The sequence below is a fragment of the Cottoperca gobio genome, chromosome 11 (assembly GCF_900634415.1).
Source record: "Cottoperca gobio chromosome 11, fCotGob3.1, whole genome shotgun sequence".
Classification (NCBI taxonomy): domain Eukaryota; kingdom Metazoa; phylum Chordata; class Actinopteri; order Perciformes; family Bovichtidae; genus Cottoperca; species Cottoperca gobio.
The window spans coordinates 11,533,650-11,557,237 of NC_041365.1; the positions used below are offsets into that span (position 1 = coordinate 11,533,650).

Here is a 23,588-nt window from a genome sequence, read left to right on the forward strand (position 1 = left end):
TTAACAAAAATGTATATTTTACGAGAATCTGTGTGTGAAGACATTTCCACTAACTGATGTGGTCTAGACAGATCAACTTGGCCGAGTTAACTTTATTAAATGCAAATGATGAGCACAGTCTAGGGCTATGCACACAGACACGACTGTGCCCTTATACAATAACGTTTGAGAGGATTCTTCTTTCATTGATTCAAAAGATCTCTGGTGTGATTATCATGATAATTAGCCAAGCCGGAGCGCCTCTCAAATCTGTCTATACAAGTTTCAGCTGCAGACAGCAACATGTTTGAGATCAATGGGTGAGAAGACAAATTCAACATTTCTTATATTTACAATCTGAAAATAATTTAGGATTAAATATCTATTTGCAATAGCCCAAAGTGGTACCATGACATTCGTGATGCTGAAGTAATACATAAGCACCATATGGACACTTTAATGAGAACACTGGACCTACAAATAGGCAGCATTCCTAGAAATAGGATTATGGTGATATGATTTATATATATATATGTATATATTTGTAAATATATATATTTATAAATGTACCAGAACCAGGGATAGTACAAGGATATGATGATAAAGAAATGCAGATGAAGCACACACACCTACTGATGAATGATGGTGCCACCATGCACTTCTGCATGCGCCTGTTGGGGGGCGTGAGAGACGCTGCCAGGTCCTTATTATAATTACATCGTCTTGCATAATATCAAAAATCTCAGAGGGTGGGAACAGTGTTACCTCACTGACTCACAAGGGGGTGGGCCTTGGACGGCATATATGATTGAGGACAAATGAGATGTTAAACCGTTTGGAGACAACGGTGGTGGAGATGTAGCCATCCAGGCGGACTGCCCCAACTCCCCTGCTTGGTGAGGGGAGGACTCGGGCTGTGGATGTGGAGGACAGCCGTGTGGCGATATGCGCAGAAAAAAACAAGAGGACCCGTTAGATTTAAGAAAATGGACGGGGCCGGCGGGACGTCACGATGCGCCGTTGCCACAAAGCTCAAGAACGCGCTCATTTGGCTCCCAGCATGCTGCACGTCCGGAGGGACCGCTGGTTACCAGGAGCTCATCCAAACCCAGTGCAACCCACCCTGCTGCATCTGACGAGGAAACAGTAAGAACCGTGTTTTCTATAATGAGTGATTTTTGTGGAATATGAGTGTGAGTTTAAACCTGCAAGAGAGGATTTATACGGTGAGCTCAGGCGCTTTTATGTTGCAACACACTCAGTTATGTGTTTCATCCTGTTGTGAAATAAGTGAGGATCTACAGGCCGACCAGATGCTTCACACTAAATCTACATTTTCTTCCAGCGAGGCTTGTTCTATTCTCAGACCAGTTTAGCAGCAGCATTTGAGATGATAAATGCTGAACATCATCTGATGCCAGCAGCACAAACGTGTAGTTTCACTTGTGGCTGCAGACACTTTTGTTTGGCACTAGATACTACAGTATATGTCCAAGGGAGTTTGCTGAAATGTGAGCATGGGAGTGTGAATTCAGTCAATTTCAGCACTGAGTTTAGTGAAAGGCCTTTTGATTAGTTTCCAGTCATCTTTATTGGTATTAATATCAATATTGTACTAAATAATCTGCATTTTCCCTCTCTAACCCCTTTCTTATGCCCATTTAACCTACATTTTGAACAGACCTCTAAGGAACTAATGACGTGTTTTCTTCTTCTTCAACTTTAAGTTCTGCTTTAGTGTCTTTGACACCAATAAACAAATGTTGAATTTGAATATTTTCAGTGATGATGCTGACCCTGGATCAGCCTTAAAGCTCTGTTGTTATTACCATTACATCAGTTCATGTTGCACCATTTTACACGAGTTGAGTTCACATGCTGGAGAGATAAACCCTTCCGCTTCTTTGGCTATAAATCATCTCAGTGTAGAAGTGTAACGATAATGTTGCATGGGTCGGCCTGTGGCGGTGTCAGAGTGGCCTCGGGCGGTGCAACCTTTCCCAGCACTGTGTTGTGTTGTGTTGTGTTGTGTTGTGTTGTGTTGTGTTTTGGCGTGTTATTACGCGCTGAAAAGGCAAAGCAGGGGGGAAAGCATGTAAAAAAAGAAAGAAAAGAAAAGCAAAAGGTGATTATTGTACATGAACCCAGCAGCGTGCGGCTTCCTGCAGGATTATCAGTACCGTGCCAGCATAGGAGAGCTCTTACATAAAGCCTGCTTAATCTGTGTGAGTGGGTAAAACCTCCCTCTCATGCGTGTATAAGTTTTATTTCTATAATTATTACATAACATTTTCTATAGTAAGCCTCTTGAATATAGCCTATATGTGTAGGGGGTGTATTCATGATTGCTGCGTCAAACTGTAGCTGATAATGGGGAAGTTTATTTACTACATGTTTGGACTTTATCTATGATAAAAAGTGAAGTATATTGAATACATTTGAAAAGTACGTGCAAGGGACTTATTGTATTTTGCGGATGAAACAAAGGCAACATTAGTTCGTGCGCCCCCAAAAATGAAATCACGAATCGGGACTTTATCATGAGCAGTAACCATGACTCTGCACATGTGAAACCAGGTAAAAAAAAATGTAATGACCCAGTGTTGATTGACCTCGCCTGATAAATTATCCTATACAGCCATGAATGAGAGACGGAAATGGTTCACAAGTTAGAAGTCTTGTATCTAAGACACAAGTCTATAACATGTTGTAATTTGAAAAGGGACCGCTGTGAGTCTGCAGCAGCATCTCTGGAGCCCCACTCTGCTGCAGAGTCAGTGAAGCTGCAGGTGCAAAGCGACCCTGCTGAGCAACATAGACTGGATTAGTTTGGTGCTTTCTGTGACCCAGTAGGCAGATTTCCCACTTGATTTCCAGGGAATTTCCAGTGAGAGAGAGAGAGAGAGCAAACTGAGATGTTCATGTGATATTCAGTCTACTCATTTTAAAGAAGTGCATGCCATTTACCTATCAAGTCATTCTTTATTTTTTTCCTCCCCAGAAACTTATACACAAAAGAAACCAGAAAATGAAGCAGAAATGAAGATGGCAACATCCTTAAACTTCCAGGTGAATATGATTGATCTCACCTTTTATTTATCATGGATTTACTATCGACACGCAATCCTTCGGATGACTCTGCATGTGAGCTCTCAATGCACTTCAAGAAAAATGTCTCTGTCTCTCTTTCTCTCTCTCTCTCTCTCTCTCTCATCTCTCACACACACACACACACACACACACACACGCATGCGAAACATCAAGCGACCACGCAGCAGCACGCTGTGTGGAACTAATTGATTACTCCAGGAGGAAATCATTTTAAAATCCTTTCGGGATCCTTTTTGTGGACGCGACTGTTCCGCTCAGAATTTGCAGCATTTACAGCAGCCTTTTATGGTCCTGACAATCTATTAAAGTAGAACATGTTTCACTGTGTTACTGTCAAGTTACCTTGAACGAAACCTGTAGAAATTACAGTTTTCCCTACAGAGACTTAAGGGTCTGCGGTAACAAACGTCAGTTTGGACGTAACTAATGTTTTGTTTCTTCTTTCTTTGTGATTTTATATGTAGCCTACATTTAAGTATGGTGTTTTAAATCTACTCTATACTGTGTCACTGCTCTCTCTGTCTCTGCAATCATTGTCTCTGCATTATCTGCATCCAAGAAATTCATCAGATATCAATTAAAAGAAGAATGAAAAGGTTTTGAAACTGTTTTAATTTAGAGTTAATTTAGAGTTTCGTCTCATTTGAGCCGTTAATGTACATTGAGCTGTCCTCAGTATTTATTCTAATAGTTGCTTTATTTAATGAATCCTTTGCGGAAATCTAAAGTTAGCAGCTGAAAGACATCTTAATAAAACAATAACAAATTAAAGTAACTAAAATGCTGGAGTAACACTAATAATTACTAGGCTATTATTATCATGAAATCTAGAGGAACAGTAAAATACGCATGCGTCATAAAACAGTTATTACGTGACAGTTATTTCCGCCATTTTAACAGACATCTTACTCAAATTTCATGCAATACGCAAAATAAAGTCACACACACACACATACACACTCACACACACACACACAGACTTAATTTGGCCAAATATGTGTAGCTGGAGAACTAAATTAAATCCAATCCACTGTGTTCAAACCTGTAAGGGCAGCGAAGCAGTTTAACAGATGCTCACACAGGAGGCAGAAAAAGAAAGACTGTTAATCACAAATCTAACAACATTCAAAGGCTACAAGCTTAAAAGCTATAGGTGGAATTAGTGATGAAGCATTACTAAATGAGAATATGCTTCCTGTAAAGGAGCCATCAAGCCATTAGTAGTTCTGAATGTGAACGTTGAGCTCGTGAGGTCGTGTTAAAACGTGTGCGTGTCACTGCCTGCAGACGGAAAACAGCAAAATGATCTCCACTAATGGATTTGTTTGGGCAAAAATCCAAAGCCTGCTGCGTATCCTATAATTCATCCCCATCATAGCCATTTCAGAAAGGAGTTGTAAAAAAAATGTAGGCCTAAAACATGGAATTATGTGTAGGCTATAATATTTATCTGCATTTCTAGCGCATTTTTTTTTTACAGGATTTATGTGTGTTTTTGATTTGTGGATGGAGGCAGTGGCCTATTTTCACGATGCTGTAAGAAAGAACAGCCTCTCCATAATGGCGTGTGTGTGTGTGTGTGTGTGTGTGTGTGTGTGTGTTAATTAGGCATCACACCTCGCTGCATTAATTGAAAGCCAGCGATGCTATTGACGTCACACCCCTCTCACGCCAAAAAAAACAAAAGAAAAACTATTAAAAGAAATATATATATATAACATTTTAGAGAGACTGAAACACACGTTGATGAATCTGTCTGGGTGTCTAAATATTTCGGTATTATACATTAGATAATTATGTATTATGGAAATTATGTCTATATAAAATAAATATATGTATGATCTTACTTAACTCCAAATAAACTAAATGGATCATATATCTTCTATTACTTCAAATAAACATGTAATAAATGACAGGATCTAAAAATCATTCCCACAAATGTATCGATTTCCTTAAATACATTTTCAAACCTAATCAGTTCTTTGCAGTTAGGTGAAGGTATGGGTCTCTTGTAGAGACAATGCCACTCACACGTCCATCTGCACAGAAGATAACAAAATAAAACTGTTTTTAAACAGTATGTGCAGGGAATATTTTCGAGGTTGTAAAATGTTTATGTTAATAATATTTGAATAATGCTCAGGATGAAAATAGAACAGCATTTTAAGATGTAAAACAACATCAGGAAGACTTTGCAAAGGAAACTCTGAAAGTTAAGTACATGGTTTATCTGCCTGCACAGCTCCAGATTGGACATTAAAATAAACTGAATAGCCTACCTTTATATATCTGTATATAGTAATTGAGTATCTACTTTGACTAAAATCAGTTTGTGTTAAACTTTCAAGGGATTACCTCTTTTCATTCTGCCATATTGAAATATTTTCTTTACAGAACTATTTGTGTAAATTATTCCCCTCAGTGCTATTTCATCCCGAGCTTCTGTTGCCCCTCATCAAGATTTTTTATTGTTGTTGTCTTTAGTTCACTGGATAGTCGGCTATAATGCTTTGTTTTGAATTCCTATAAGAGCCCATTCACATTTCAGTCATATAAAAGACACTTAATAGCTTGGAAAATGTGTTTTCCCAGCAGTATCCCTTGTGAATCTTTAGTCATGCTTGTTTTTCATCTCATTTCACCGAGGCGTTGTTAACATCATGTGATAAATCATCTGCATTAACACTCCAGATTCATTATTGTCATTATTTCCACCTCTGGAATATGTGCAAAACACAGTACAGTAGCTTTGTTTTGGTGAATTAGCCCTTTAAGCATTTTTCCCTGTCATTGTTTGTCCTTACAGGTGTGTCGGAGGTTGTGTGTGTGTGTGTGTGTGTGTTGCCGGCAGAGCGTCGTGTTCGCAGGCCTGAGGGGTTGTCTGTTATCTTTGGTTATCTAGCTGTATGAGTGATGTACATTCTTCATAAAGCTAGATAACCGAAAGTAACAAGAATCCCATTACACGCCTGCACGGAGGCAGAAAACAAAATAAAAAACACAAAAAGACCCAGGAATGGCCTCGGACGACGGACGTTGCAAACTGATGATGTGAAGGTATGATGCTGTGTTACAAAAGGGGTGATTTAAAAAGGGGGGGGGGGGTGTCTCTCACAGAGGAGCTAATGTGCAACAAGGAAACACAAATAACCAATATTTGAATTGTAATTGCAGAAAATGTTTAGATATATATTGTATGTACAAACCATGTAATACTGCGGTGGTGGGGGAGAGGTTGTGCTGCTGTGTAGTGTGTGAATGCTTCCTCATGCCAGCTCTTATAAAACCGGCGCATACTGTCGACCAAAGGGTCAAAGTTTTCTTTGTCCTTTCCAAATATGCACTTAAAGTCACACTGAAATGCAACATTATCAACATAGCTCTTAATTAATGTGCACCTACTCCCATTGAAAGATATATTGAAGAGAACGACAAATCTACCCGATATTTTTAAACAGAAAGTCTCATTTTAATCTCCTGAAACAAACAGTAAATCCTTCGTGGTGACCTTTATTTATTTAAACTGCCCTAGGAAATGCATCAAAGTGCAATGTTATGAAAGACTTTAAAGCTGTAGGGCTCATCAGTTATTGCTGACTTTTACCCAAACTGCTGACGTAGTTCTACACACTCGAGGACCAGCCTTATTTTTAAATTTGAATCTGCTCAGTGTATTAGATTAGACCAAACTGTGAGGCCAAATTAGACATTTCAGATCGTGACAGTGTGATTGACAAACATTATTTCTGCCACCTTCTTGTCCCACCCATCTATAACTAGAGAGGTAAACTGTGAGATGGCGTAGTACTACAGTAGTTTACATCCAGGAAAGGTTTATTCTCGGTGCACTGTGCCTCAGAGATTTATGGCCTTCACCTTGTTGTATGCCGTCTTCATTTGAATTAAATTTTCTCTTAGTTTAATGGCCTCTCCAACTGACCACACATCAAATCAGGATTTCTGTGAGAACACTTAAAAAAAGTCTTTATCTGGATGGTTTGGTGGTTTTCTTTCCAAAGAATGTGCCATAACTGCAAGTACAAATGAGTGAAGAATGAAGCTATTAACGTACATGAGCTACAGTTATTTCAAGAAGATAATTGTACTTTAAAAAAACCCACTGATTTGATTTTAAGATCCTAAAAAATCCTAATCCTTCCATTTTAATCATAGGCCTCCCTTTTCTCCCTCCCTCCCTTCTCTCCGTCTCACACACACACAAACACACGCTCAGGGATTTTTTTTGTCTAATTGCACTTCGTCTGCGTAAGAATATAGCCTCAACCGGTTTCTAATTAGTAATTATTTTGCCTTTTATCGATGCCAGATCATTTTGGTCTTAGTACAGTTTTCTTGCCTGAATCTTTTTTCTTTTTTTTAGGAGGGAAATCTGTTTGTTGTTGTTGTAATCGTTCGATGAGGTGTAAACGGCACATGGTTGAGATATGGAGCTGTAGCCTCATCAGCTTCTTTTTACGTAGAGAAAAAATACACAACCATCTCTTCTATTTTTGGTGAGTTTCAGGGTTTGTATCATCAAAGGATGATAATGTGCGTGCAGCCCTTCTGCGGTTTTAGAGAGCATGTCCTACAGAGGCAGCGGCGGTGAGAGAGGTGAAACAAAGAAAAGAACACCTCGAGAGGCAATTAGCGGCACTTTGCCATAATTTGGAGCATCTCCCCTCCAGTTGATGCTCTTCTGCAGTTGATTTTCAGCTTTCCGTGCTAAAAGAACTCAATGGGCTTTGTCTCGAACAAGTCAACAGTGTGACATCAGTGGGGCACGACGAGGCTGTGAGGAAAGATGGCGTGTGCGTCATCCCATTTCCAGTAACTTTGTCAAGCATATGTACTATCTAGGAACTAAAAATCTCTAAACTGCTTAAGCTCCATCAACACTCAATCTGAAGTGTGACAAAGCACAAAGTGTATCAATCTGGAAAAGTCCCACACATCAGTGAAAATACAGCCATTCATTCATCGCTAATGCCTGCAGTTTAATTTGTTATATTGTTAAGATTTATCCAGCCTTTTATATCCTTTAAACATATTTTGTGGTGGGCAAACTAATTGGTTATAAGCTAATTTCTGTTGTTCACGTGCACTTTTTGCAACTGTACTTTCCCCACACACACATTTCCCAACATGCTTCTTCTTTCTTTTCTATGACCCCCCCCCCCCCCCTCATTCATTTAATTTTATTCTTTTCGTTTTTTCCCAGCTTGGATTCTCAGATGGTTGGTTCTGATTTGTATGCATTTGCATAATGAATGTCATTTGCATGCTCAGGGGCAGACCATACCATGAGAACGGCTGTGTTGGTTGTTTGTGTGTGTGTGTGTGTGTGCGTGTGTGTGTGTGTGTGTGTGTGTGTGTGTGTGTGTGTTCATGCATGGGCACATGTGTGTGTGCGTATGTGTGAGGCGTATATTAAGCACATGTAAATTACACGTTTTTATACAAACAGACCATCACAGGGTGTTGTTTGTTTCGCGCCCACACTGTACACACTTTGTTCCTCCTCTCTGACACGAGTGTGTGTCTGTGTGTGTGTGTGTGTGTGTGTGTGTGTGTGTGTGTGTGTGTGTGTCTTTGTGTGTCCATGTGTGGAAGAATTCCTCCTCTATGTGTGGTGCATGTAGGGCACCAATCTAAAGATCATGCCTCTTTCTGTCTCTACGCCTCTCTCTCCCCTGTCTTGGTAACCGTTCAACAATGTACCGACTAGAAGAAGGAAAATAAGAGACTCCCTCCTCAATCCCATAATCCTCCTCTTCTCCGACCCCTCCCTTGCCAGTTTGTCCTCCTCTCCCACACGGCAAGTCACAGTCCTGCCACCATCTTAGGTGTTAAGACTGGCACAAAATGGCAGCTGAAAAAAGGGGAACGTGGATAGCCGGCGCTGCACCTTCCCCCACTTCATGTTGGCCCCGATCCTTTCCGCGCCATTGGTTGCCTCAAGACAGTGTTAATTACTGCCAGTGTGTTAATTGTAGAGATCGCCCCAAGAGACATGCGGGAAGGGATGAGATAGGAGGAAACCGTAGAGCCGGTGGCTTTTGAGTGTCGGCAAGCTGGCATTTTTAAGGGCAGCTGCGGTTCCTGCGCCGCTTTTGTCGTGCCCGTCATCGCGCTGCAGACGCTGACGATCGACCATTTTGTGGATTTACAAGATGCTGGGAAAAGTCTTTCGACTGCCTGGCTTCTGGGACATTAATTAGATTATTCTTTTGATTACAAAGAGTTAGAATTTTGCTCTATTGGCATTATTTCTGCGTGAGGAGCAAGAACACGATATTTACGCTGCAGGCGTGTGCACGCAGCTTTGTTTGATGATGTGGACCTACATGCTCCCTGACATCCACAAGGAGACGTAATTAGCAACATGGTGGTGTTCATAAATCTCTGCTTGTTATCACACATAGTTTTCTCACATGTGCAACACACAACCTATTAGACTTGGAGAAGAATATTTGTTGCTGCATGGATTATCTTTAACTGTCACTCATTTCTGAACCAGAGGAACGTCTTGACTTTGAGACTTTACTGGAAATAACATCTAAATAATATAAAATCACGTCTCCCCATTTTGTTGCTCCAACTGCTCCAATTGTCTCCAACAGGTCACATTTCTCTGGCCGTAGCTTTATGATGACGCATTTCTGATGTTAAAGCCGGTTTTAAAAGTGTTTCACAGTCCAAGAGATGAGATGTCTTTTGGGAATTAACTGGAAATGTTTCTAAATGAACAATAAGGTTACTTATCATTTTGTTGCTGTTGGATATAAACCATGTTACCAACTTTTCTGGTCTTACTTGGAGCTTTATATGCAGGTGTGAAAACATTTAAATTCCCCGACTTTAATGTTAGAATATTTTTATACGACAGCAGCAATTTAGCCAACCTTTAAGCAGGGAATAAGTAGGATTGCCTCGTTCAATGTGGTTTTATGATCTGCAACTCTCACCACACGAGGGACCGGCCGATGAGTACTGGGAAGAAAGTGTAGTAAGTGAATGAGTGAGAAAGACTGGAAGGGAGAGAAGGGGGGAGAGGTGGGCAGACAGACGAGGAGAGGGAGGCTGCGACAGTGAGATCTCAATAGTGAGAGGCCTTCTTTGTGTTCCTGTGTGAGGTTTATCTTGGGGGGTGCAGGGGGCACTAAGAAAGGAGGGGAAGAAGAGAGGGTGGGGATCCTATCCTGGGCCCTCAGACAAGCGGCACATTGTCCTCCCCAATGTGTGGCGGCACTTGTGGCGTAACGCCATTATTTAGGCCAGTGGAGGGAACGGGGGTCTGGAGACCAGCTTAACCAAAACGCCAATTAGAGCCGGATCGTCCTGATTAATGGACGAGGGAGATTGGTAAACAATGCCGGCCATTGTTAACGTTACCCCCCCACTCCTCACACACGCATACCCCTACCCCACGGGTTTCATTCACACAGCAGACCCACCATCCCTACTGCCTACGACACGCACACGCACACGCACCACACACACACGCACACACACACACACACACACACACACACACACACACACACACACACACACACAATATGTCTGTCATGCCAGTGCTCAGAGGCCTGACATTAGCATGCTGCTCTTGTCTTTTTGTTTTAGTTTTGGCAGCCTGACTGTAAAGTTTGGGTTGATCCTCTCATGTAAATTGGTATATATGTGAATTATTAATCCCACCGTACATAAATATAATTAGTCTAAGTAGATTTTTCAAGCAAAAACCGAGTTTCAAATTTTGCAAAAACAAAAAGTATTACAGTTTTTTTATTTTAAAAAGACTAATGTATTTAACATGCACATACAATTAAACGTTGCGTTTAAGTCCTACACAGAGCAATGAAACTGAGGCGTCTTTCATCAAAAGCAGCGCTGGGCTCATATGTTAATCACACACCATGCGATGCTTGGCTCTGCATTTCAATATGTCGTTCTTTATTGTTTTTTTTAAGCATATGCGCGGAATAATTAGCCACCACATAGTCCAATCAGGGGCATGCCAATGTGGGGTTGCCATGGCGACCCCATCAGTTCTTAACACCCCCCCCCCCACCCCCACCACTCCCTCCCCCCCCCCCACCCCCACCACTCCCTCCCCCCCCCCCCCCCTCCTGCCTGCCTGCAAACAGGACGGGGAAAAATAAAGCGTGGGAAAAAACACTTTGGTGGTTCAGACAATGATAGTGGGGGTGAGTTGGAGGGGGGAGAGGAGAGGGAGAAAGGGAGGGGGGAGAGGAGAGGGAGAAAGGGAGGGAGAAGAAGTGAAGAGAGGAGAGGAGAAGGAAAGGAGAGGGAGAAGGAGGTGTGATGTTGGTGATTGGAAGAGCAGCTTGTGTCTAGACCAGAAAATACAGACATGGTTGTTTTTGGAGTTTAGGGTTTTTGGGGTTGGGGTTGGGGGGGGGGGGCATATTTGATCTCATCTGTCGGAGTTGATTTTGTGTGTGTGAGTTTGTTCCCTGTGTTATTAGTGTGCCATCTATGGGCAGTGAATGGGGGTATTCGTCAATATCACAACATTTGATTTAATCTCAATAGGAGTCCATGGAAAAAGGCTAAATTATATTGAATCCTCCCCCTCCTCTACTTCCACATATTTAACTTCTTCGAGCTTCAAAGAATGAACAAGAATTAGAGAAATATGCTTTGCAGTTTTCCAAAAAGGCTGTATTATCGGATATGTGTGTCATGCAGGATACATGTGTTAGATTATTAACTGCATGTGTAGATGCAGTACTTTTGAGCCTTATTTAACCAAGATGGTCTCCTGGGATCTATATCTTTTATAATCGTCTCCAGTCCTATACTGTGCTGTAAATGCGGTAAACTTCAGCACAGTAGAATCAGAGCGACTGGGGAATTGTCGGGACTGGTTCACCGACATAATTGGACTAAAATACAATATTTAAAATGCACACACGCATGTATATTCTGTTGCTCCATATACTGCTGAAACTGTACATCTTATCAGGACATTAATGATAAAACAATGATTATACTTTTTTGCATCTCTGCATGTTTTTGGTCTCAATGCAAAGTGCAGAAGACAGTAGAGGAGTGTGGTTGAGCTTCATCTTGTACGTTATTGAAGGACTGTTTTCTAATGTCTCCTCTGTCTCTTCTTTTAAGGTGTCTGATCGGTTCTGGAGTTGGGAATCATCGTATCGTTGCCTCTCCGCTCTTTCGGACTGTGACTTTGAGTCCAGTGATGTTCGTTTCACACAGGAATACGTCATTAACCGCTAATACACTGGAGGAAGCACATGGATTCTGTGAAAGCAGCAACAGAATCTACTTTTTTCTTTTTAGGTCTTAAAACTGGTAATGGATACAAAAGTGTTTTCAGCTTCTACAACAAACAAGAAGACAGAATATTTTGAGTGGACAAACATTTGGACATTATATGGCTGAAACAGAGAAAAGTGATCTGTGTGTGTGTGTGTGTGTGTGTGTGTGTGTGTGTGTGTGTGTGTGTGTGTGTGTGTGTGTGTGTGTGTGTGTGTTGTACAACTTGTTCTTGGGAACGGCTCTGCACAGCTGTTCAGGAAACATCTGCACTACATTTTCATGTAGGTCAGAGCTTAGATTACTCTCTCGATCACACGCACACACAAATTCAGTCAGATTTGAACTAAGAATTAAAAAAAGGTTCGATTATGTTAAAAAAAGATGCCGTGGTGTTTTGACTTTTTTGTATTATTCATTAGTTTAACCACTTATTCTCTGTTACATGAGAATTTTATCTTAGATTTTACATTTATTTTTCTTACGTATCTTGAAATCTATTTGTTTATAATAATTACAGTTAGCAATTTCATTAGTCTATTTGTCTCGTGTAAAACTGTGGATGTTTCAATCATATTGTTGACAATCTGTGTGACTAGATTACCTGAAACATTTGAAAAGATTTTCTGATAAAATGTCTAAAATGTTTTACGGTCTTGATCCATCAACTAGGAATTGTATATCAATCATTCAGATGATTTGTCCGTCATGCAGTAGATTTTTCACACTTCATCATCTTATAACTACATATAGTGTTTCGTACATTTCTATTATGGGCTGTATAACCCTTAACATGCTGAATGTTTTGGTGGTTAAATCAGCTCTTATGGAGGTCTTATGAGTATCACGTACATCACATTTGATCTTTTATTTTGTGTCCAATAACTTGATTACATTTTATTTCTATTTTTATTTTTAGTGTACTCATTTAATCGAGAGCGCTACTATTACTGCAGGAAGCATTTTGTGCAATTAAAACTACTATAAGTTTATTTTTTATCTATGCAAAAAAAGTAGGAGTAGGAGGTTTTGTTGAGTTTGCACTATTTGTCTTAGTGTTTGCACATGAATTGTATTGTTAAGTTTGCACATTAACAGCTACATGTACGGGTTGAGGTTGTGAGAGAGAATGGTGACGTTTCACTAACATGCACTATATGAGCACAGGTGCAATGTGTGCACTACACTGTTGGTTTGGTTAGAAAACAGCGAAGTCTAAACTGCACGTTCAGTCTCGGAGAATAAAATCTGTTTTTATTCCACATTTCATTTGTTGAATCAGCTCCTCTGACAATGCAATAGAAATACTTGAATGCATAGGATTTTGTTCTGATCTAATGTGGAGAATTTGTGAATATGTGCAATAGATCGTATGCAGTTTGAATTCTATTCAGAGGGAATAATTGATTATATTATAAAGCACTATGAACTGCTGTTTCAGGAGTCTTATAAGCATGATTTGCACGGGTGCTGTAATGTGCTCCATGTCTTTACTATGCAACTGTTTCTACTGTAGGTAATTCAAATCAATAAAGTTATTAACGTTTACAATGAGACAATACAGTCTATGTGTGGATTTCTAGTGTCTACGATTGTGTGGTACAGGCACTAAAAGGTATTTTCTATGATGAAAATATGAAGGATGTAGAATTAACTGTGACACAAACATTTTTTAACAGTTTTGTTGGACTATCTAATAACGTAATTTAGTATTGTGCTTAGTTTATTTGACATCTCTCATGTATATCAGGCAGGTAACAGGATATCGGAGCCTTTCTGTCCGTTTAGTCCCTAAATCATGTCAAAACCCACAAGTGCAACAATTTAGAAATAAACCCCAGCACCCACATCGCAACAGAAGGAATAATTGTCCAGCATGAAACTTCATTTATAGATTTATTATTATCTCAGAGGGAGATTTGTTTTTTCAGCCAGTACAACACCGAAACATACAGACATTCAGATAGCAGAACATATAAAAAAGTACTAATTATTGATAATAACTCCTATAGCATGCACTTCTTCATGGGGCTGTGTCTGGTGTGTGTTTTGTCGTTGTCAATTTATTTCTATTATTCTGTTTTGTTTAAAATCATTTACCTATTAGAGAAAGTGTGTAACTGACCTTCTCTTTAATGAATTTTATCCAGTGCAGTCCTTTAATGTTACCGTCAGACACAGAGAAGCTCAACTGCCGGTGGTTCACTGCCTTGCTCAATGGCACGCCAGTGATAGTCGTAAAGACAACCGGCTCTATTACTTTCCTACCCAGCTGTTTTTAACCTGTATTTAAAGTGATCTGTGGGAAAGAAATCAGTCTAGTGGGAAAATCCAAGAAGTGATGCATCATTTCCCCAAATTCAGAAATCACAATCATTTTGTTAGTGAATCGTGTAGTAAAACTTGTGACAGCTACTGGGAATATTTAATAATTAATGCAACTGCCTTGGTGCAAATTAAAGATGGACCTAAAACCTTTCAGGGTGAGTGGATCCATTTGGACCAAAACTATTTTGAAACGTGTTTGAATTCGCTCCGGATCTATTGGGTTTTAGAGCCTGTTAATTAATTCTAGATCAAGACGTGGTTGTACACTACTTCATTTAATGCAATACACCTGTACAGGTATGTAAAGTGACCAACTTATTACACAAAACCTTCGTAAGAAACATCCCGAGGTGGAAACGCTCCCGCAGGGAACAGAGAACTACATGCTCACATAAACACAATCACTGATCAATGTTTACACGCGCTATACCCTTGCAGAGACAAATTAGAGTCACAGCTGGATGATGTGTTGTGTCTTTGACGGCGTGGCACAGCTGCTCTTAAGGAAGCGCAGGCCAGTGGATCCAGCTGCTGCCGTGCCGCATCTAACATCTGGAAACATCTGGAGGGACGAGCTCCTCGTTTAGCTCACAAAACACTCCGGGGTTAAAGGTCTCGAGGAAAAAGGCTTTTGTTTCACGCATGATACGACGGATAATCGTTCATAGTAAGTAGTTGTCATCTAAGCAAGTAGAGCACAACTCTCCTTCAGCTCACCATATAAATGATAACGACAGGAGGGACTGAGGTTAGTATAGATGGCATACTCATTTTATTTTATTTTTTTACTAATGGGATAACATTTTTATTACAACTCTTTAAACTACGACCAAAGAAATAAAAGAGAACAAATGTCAGGGTTGTTAACACTTTTATGAAGGAAAGATTGGTCTTAAAAAGAAACCCAAAATACTTACTGTATAAGAATATATAACTTGTCTGCTCAAATTGCCTTTTCCTTTCAAAAATCATCTTTGACACAGCTGTCATTGATTTCACCGAGCCTGAACCTCGTCTATTGTCACTTTTATTCATGGACTTCGCTGTTGCTTTCATTTTGTTTCTGTTCTTCTACTGAACTGTTCACATGATGTTGCTGTAAAAGAACACGTATGCTCAGCTAACCTTTATATAAATAAAGGTTAAATAAATACATATGAACATGCATCAAACTGTTGAGAAAAGACCTGGCACACTGCATTAGTATCAGCTTTACAAATGATACAGTAAGTTGTCTGTTAGGATCCTTATTACAGATGATTCTTATTTCACTCCAGGGCATTTGCAGTAAATTTTCTTTGCAATTTAAACAAAAATGCTAATTTCAGGGCGACTAAACCTTTTTAACTGGCAATGTATTAAATGAGGGTAAAATCCAACTGTTACTTATTTACCACTGTAGATCCTGCAAACATGATCATTTGTATTGTTTTACTAAAAACATGAATCCTGGCTGAATGTGAGGGCCATGTGACAGGTAGGCCCTCTGCTGCAGACCGGCCTCCAGACAGCAGGAAAGTTACGGGAACCGTCTGATTATAATAGAATCAATAACAAAACAAAAGCTCATGTCTGGGAGGAAAATCGTGGGAAGTGCCGCCGAGGGCCTGATTAGCATTCTGTATTGCGAGTCCCCGTGGGCCGTCTCCTGGAGCCCCCCAACCCAGAAGTGAAGAATGGCTGCGCGGGACGGGAGGGGGCAGAGATGGAAGAGAGGTTGCAGAGGGCCAGACGGGGGATGCGGAAAGTCAAGTAAGACAGCTTCACAAAGACGAGCACGGTGCTGAGGGGGGAGAGAGCAGGACGGGGGAGGAGCTGGAAGACTCGAGGCTGCCACCGTGAAATCAGGCGGTGTGAGGGAACTGGGTTCAAGTTCAACGGCAAATCCTCGTCTGCACGATGAAGTGATGAAGACAAAATGTCTCCGAAAGAATCCCGTCTGCCTTGAACTCCCCACGCCTCCGTTCAAATCTCTCAAAGACTCACCTGAGATTAAACCATCTGAGAGAGAAAAACAAACATTTGTGGTTGCTTCAGATTCCTCATGTCATCATCTAATTTTTCATATCTTTGAATCTGAAGCGATAAATTCAAATTTAATCTAAAACTTTATTTGAATGCAGCAGATTCAGATCCACACGACTGACAAACACAATTAGGGTTGCAACTAATGACTTTTTTTCATCATCGATAATCTGATTATTATTTTCTCACTTAATAGATTCATCATTTATCCTGTGAAATGCCTGTCAGTTTCAAATTACTGCTGATTACACAAACTGGAGCTACAGTATTGGGAATGTTTGGTATTTTTGCAACAAAAGAAAACACTTAAATATAAAATAGTAAATCTTCTGTGGATCAACCATGACAATTGATTAATTGTTTCCGTAATATTTATATAAAAAGGACAGAAGGATACAAGAGAAAAAACTGTTCTCTGGTACGGAGATGCAATCTGGTACTGAACATTTGGGAATTATGACGGCATTGAACCTCAATACTACCAACGGTGATTCAGGTATAACTGTCGCACTATTTATCAGTCAATACTGAAAGTTGGAATCAAATGTTTCCTCAGATTTGCACAGTAAAGATCACATGACAAGATAAATACAAATACTGTAATGTGTAGCGTTTAACAGGAAGGACTGTCGCTTCTTCACTTCTCAATCTTTACAAATTTAGACATTTCAATTCATTGTAGTTTCTAAGGCCATGTGAAAGAAACGACTCACACTCTTATTATTTTATTTAGACAGTGTATGAGTAATTATAATAAATTATTACTACCATTTTTTTAAAGACGTTTGTTTAAACAGGATTTATCATTTACTCCCTTTGTTAACTGAAAAAAGAGGATTTAAGGAGAGTTATAGAAACACATGATAATATTTCTTCAGATTGTTTCATCCAGTATTAAAAACCTGAATGTGTCTGGCTATAAAAAAGGGCAAACTATATCAAGGTATGAAAAACAAACATCTTAAAAACACTGAATAAATGACGGTCCTCGACCTGCTAGAGGTCAGAAATTAAGTGTGAAATGAAGAGATGTGACCTCAGGGCAGACGGACAAAGGTCACTTCCTCCCTAATTCACCACCTCACTACACACAATTGACTGTTTGAGTTTGTGTGTTGCTCTGTGTGACCCTCTTCGACGGCCTTTTAAATCCACAAGTTGCTTGACCTTTGATCCCGTTGATTGTCGTTGTATGTCCTTGGAGGCTGCTGGGATTTCTCATAAAGACACCTGCGACTTCCAGCTGGTTAGCTTTTATAGAGTCACTCCCTCTTGTTATAATACCATTAATACTTCCAAAAGATTGGCAGTCAGTAGTAGAAGAAGTTCTCAGATCCTTTAAAGTACCAATACCACAATGTAGAAATACTCCATTACAAGAAAATCTGCATTATCTTGCATTTAAATTACAATTTAAGTATGTATCAAGTATCAGCAAAATATACTAAAATGTATGAAATGTATAAAGTAGCATAAAATGGAAATTATACTTAAATAAAGTGCTTGAGTAGATTTACTTCCACAACTCAGTGACACAAGAGAAACACAAGACACTGTAAATGTATGATGATTTCCAAAGCATCTGAGCTTATTTTGCCCGTATGATATGATGTTTGGTAAAGTTTCTGGAAATGTTAAATCTGAGAACAGGCTCCTCGGTTCATTCCTAAACTGCAGAGCGGCAGGGGGGGTCAAAGCTGGATAAAGAGGTTGTTGACCTGCTGGTTTGCTGAGTTTAACCTCCCGGCCTCCTTTTTGATGAGTGCTCAGAAGTCGTGACTCAGTCAGGAGGGGTCAAGGGGACAGGCAGGGGGACGAAGTGTGTCGTCCATCCCCAGCGAGCCGTGGAAATGCATTTCTGCACACGTGCACACGGACGGACACACATCCACACTTGACGGCTTTTAAAAAATATGCATAGACTTCTGGAAAAACAGTGCAGACCGACTACAGTTTCAAAAATAATCTCTTGACTTTTCCTTTTTGTTCACGTTACCACATATTGTTCAGCTCATAAATGCGTGACAAAGATCATGCATGGGAATGCTCAGTTGAACCTCTTTACACAAATGAACATTGTCTGAAATTTCTTCCTCTGTCTAAAATTTATCCACTCGCTGGTTTCCCACAAAAACAGTCTAGTGGATGCTATTGAACATTTTGTGAATCATCCCTCAACTCTCCCAGACCATTGACTTTCGGGGCGGCAAGCTTGATGGGAAAACAATATCTTATAGATTTCGATATAAAACCGATCCGTCCAGACGAAGACACAGGCACAAAACATGGCTAGAAATCAGCAGCGAGTATGTCATGGCACGCTGGAGGGTCTGACTACTTAATTAGACATATAAAAGGGCTGGGTCAGACGGATCAGACAGGCAAAGAAAGGCAGGCGAGATGAGGCCCTTCAAACTGTCTGCGCCACACTGTGGGTGTGTGCGTGTCTGGATGGTGCTGTGAGAAAGTGTGTACCCGTGTCGTTTGCATGTCTGAGTCTCGGCTGTGCGTGTAAGAATGTGTCCGTCTGGCACAAGTGTGTGTTTGTATATTTGTGTGAACATGTTTGATGTATAACAATCATTTTAAAAAAAGAAACAGATAAACAGGATCGATGTGATGAAGGCTTTGGCCCGCCGAAGAAGATTCCTGCCAGTGTCAGGTGTTTCTTCATATATATATATTTTAATTTGAACAAAACTGTCTGTACTCTTAACCAGAAGCTTACATGGCATGCATCTGGAGTATAGGGCCATCAATCATGCATTACAAGTATAAATGTAATTTGAAATAGTAATTCAAATGCACAAATTATCAAACAATATACTTCAAGACCTCCTGAACTCCGTACTAAACAACTTGGAGGTGGAGACTCCCACATGATGATCAACAGACTATGAAAGCAGGAAATACACACTTGTGCTGCATCAGAATCAGAATCTTTGCTTATTTTCTTGCAAATGACGGGACATTTTTTTACCTCTGAAAATACATTTTTCATATAATACAATGTCAAAAATCACTCTTAAAATGTCAGTGAAGAAGCGTCGTAGGTACACATCACTTTGTCTCGAAGGGGCAGAAGCCAAAAATGTTGGAAAACTACGAGTACCTACATTTATAAGAAAGAGGAAAACCTTTTGCTTCCTGAAAATTCCTCCATGGTTTCATGAAACAGCTATAAGACCTCTTTATGTTAAACTAACACAGGTTAACGTCATATTTCCTACCTCAGCTACACTGTAGGTCTCCTGTTGCAGAGAACATATGATATTATAAACCTACAATAATCCTAAAGGTTAATGCACTGCATGTCATTTAAATATTGACAACATCATAATTAATGAAGAGGTTTCTGCATATATCACATTAAAGATGGAGATTAATTTGAGCCCACTGTTCACCCTCCAGCAATGAGAGCAGTTTCAATTTAACGTATTTACCGTATTTCCCTTCAAGTTAACACAACATGCTCAGTTCAAAAGCCTTCCTCACATTCTTCCGTTTTCAAATGTCGTCATATTTTTTTCTCTCATTTCGACAGCACCCTCTGCAGGTTATCAAATATCATACGACTGCTTCACAGAAATATCTGCAGTCTTACAAAGGTTTTTTTATCTGCTGTTAATCTGCACTGAGTATGCATGCATGTGTCTACTCACACTTGTCTTGCCTCCAATATGTTTAAACTATGTTAAGTGTATAAGAGCATGAAGAATGTGGCTCAATAAGTCATTATTGGTCAAAACAAGTCAGAACCACTTATAATAATCACTTCTTCTTACTCACTCATTGTTGCCTTTGGGCAGACATGGCCCAGCCAATCTGAACTGGAGTCTGTGGGTGAGAAGCGACTGGGAACCCTCCATCGCAGCTGCAGCTATTTGTTGTCTGCGAGACATAGAAGGGAGGTCAGAGGTCAAATAAGTTCACAGGACTTGTGGGCTTTCACATGTTAATGCTCCGGAGCAGCACAAGAACACGGAGGAGGTGATTATAACGTTGTTTAAAATGTGTCACAATCTCACATTTGATGGACATCACTTTACTGGTGGATATGAAGGACTTTGGGTTGCCAAATGTTCAAATTCGGGGATGTCCTTCAAAATGACAATACGGATGTGAGTCAACACGAATGAGATGGTAGAGAAAACAATGATGAACCAGCTGCATCCAAAATCTCCCCAGAAGCCACATGGAGCAAACTTGTAGTCATAGTTTGCTTTGTCAAAATGTGATGATAGATTAAACTAACCATCAATGTGTAAAATAGTTACATTTAGCTCCACCTCAGCCTAAAATGCTGCTTCCAGATTTATGCACATTTTGCAGATAATACTTTTAATAATCTTTTACTTGATTTATACATAGCAAGAACTTAATGTGTTTGGGTACTGCATCTGTTTCTTAAGTTAGGATCTGAAGGTTACCAAAACCTGTTCTTCCTATATCTAAGTGTATTTGTGTTTAGTATCTACAGACAATAGAGCAGAGGTGGGACAAAGTCGTTGTCAAGTCACAAGTAAGTCTCAAGTTTTTGCAAGTCCTGAGTCAAGACAGGCAATGCGCTCTTTACCAATTTCGACCCGCACAAATTGCATACAGCAAATCTTTTTATTGTAGACCACCACATATTGTTTGTACGCAAACAAAATGATCTTTGGTATAATAGTTCTTCATAAGTTCTTCATGGTTGTCTCATGCAAACCTGATTGGATGCTATGGAATTGGATCAAAACAAAGTGGATCTTGGGAATTAGATGTCGACTTGTTGGGAATAAGTAGCGTTAATGGCAGTTTATTTAGGAAAATTAGGGGATAGCACTTTGTTTGTGGCACACTTATTAAAGAACATACTTTTTAAAGATTTGGGTTTGTGGGAAGGTACTGTATATTTTCAAGTCAAAAGACTCAAGTCCAAGTAAACTCACGGGTCATTGGTGCTAAAGTCCAAGTCTTTTTCTGATTTGGTTAAAGTGGAGTAACCAAATTTGTGACCTCGGGTCCAATATATGCAGCAAACATAAACTCTAAAAAAACAAACACCTACACACATAACAAAAACATATACGATTTGGGATAATGTATCACCATCTTAACACAGACGTTGCGACACACACACACACACACACTACACCGCAGACGCACACGACTAATCAATGGTCAGTGCAGCGGAACAGCTGTGAGAATGAGACCTTCTAACAGAAGCATGAAGGACACAAACACTCAACAATACTTCTCAGGAGTTTTGCCCACATGTTCCCATCACACTGACTGAAACAAGAGGCTGCATATTGAAAAGGAGTGAAGTACCATGCAGTCATTTTGTTAGTACAACTTCGGGTCAGAGCGCCCCCAGCTGGAGCTTTGCAGGACCGCAGGGACTGAGAGCTCGACGGCAGCCACGGGATGTTTAACTCTTCTTCAGATCACCTCCTGTGTGCAAAGAACTGTAAGAATTATTTTGGAGATGAAATTTAATTCATAGATTGAAAAAAAAGGTGCAGTTCAAAGAAATCTAAATCTGAGTATATTAAATGTTTTTCTTTCTACTTGGTTTGCTTTAATGGCAAATTGGTATCCAAGGAACAAATACCTTTAATAGTATTTGTTTTACAGTAACTACTAGACTAATAATAAGAAATTCTGCTTTATCTTGTCGCCTGTTTTCATTATACATTAGTGCAGTGCAGGTAAATCTAAAGGGGTGATGAAATGATACACATGCTACACATAATGCATTTTCTTATTTTAATTGCTGCTTTTTTTTGTGAAATTGCACATTTGTATCTCTTTATACGTATAAAATATATTTATATGAAACAATTAAAAAACTTCATTTGTGACATGGATTACAGCTCTTGTGGTCACTGCGTTTGTTTTAAGACCTCACAACACAAAAAGATTGGAAACTACGGTAATTGAACAAATTAACATTTTATGATATGATCAATTGTTTATAAAAACATTTTTTTTAAACTACCAAGAAACTGTCGATGAGTTAGTTTATTTTAATGGTCCAAGGGGTTTAATTATCTTATTTGGTTCCTGAATAATAAATTCTCAAGTAAGAAAACTCCCACAAATAGTTTCCCATGCAGGCGGCGTCCTCCATATTGCCTCTCCATGGGTTCAAATTATAACCTATTTGTCTCTCTGTTTTCACACGGCTGCCTGTCGATCCGTCCTCCCACCCCCAGTGCAAATTGGTGCAGTGTGAAAACAGCCACTCCCCGTGCCCTGTGGGTCTAATTGGCTCGGATTAAAGAAGCCATTTTATCAGTGGAGCTGATCTGAAAGCTGAGCTGCTGAGCTGCAGGCAGCACACACTTTTTTTATCACGCTGAGAAACTGATACAGCTGCATCCAACTGCTACAGCTCACACATTCACACACTCACACACACACGCACTGCTGATGGTATAAACCGTGTGTATGAAGCTGATGCAATGATCTGCATTTGAGAATGTAATTACAATGTACTTCAGCACAATAACGTGAGATATTCGGTTATTGTGAGATGGCTTTATGGCCCAATAAGTGGAGCGAATGGAATGTTACGTGCTCACAGGAAATTAGTCTGATTAATCAAAGCAGTTGAACGCCTCAACTGTGACTCATTACTGTAGTATACAAGAAGAAGAACACTGGAAATGCTGTGGCTGCACAGTTACACTGCTTGTATATACCTGTTTTACTCAAACCTTTGAATTATCAACCAAAATAGTTTTTGTAAAAAAATGACAAGCTGGTTTACTGTTTTACAAAAGAAAAGAGCTTGAACAATCAAGCGACCGATATTACTGTAGTGCTGTATTGATGTATAAGAAGAAGCTCAA

At 39.8% G+C, this 23,588-nt stretch overlaps 1 long non-coding RNA gene across 1 annotated transcript; it reads left to right on the forward strand.

Moving 5' to 3' along the window:
• Positions 1-823: 823 nt before the first annotated feature.
• On the forward strand, positions 824-13,949 carry LOC115016107 (uncharacterized). Its single transcript, XR_003833065.1, has 4 exons — positions 824-1,125; positions 2,981-3,048; positions 5,897-6,147; positions 12,241-13,949. It is a non-coding gene; the product is annotated as an uncharacterized LOC115016107 (long non-coding RNA).
• Positions 13,950-23,588: the final 9,639 nt, after the last annotated feature.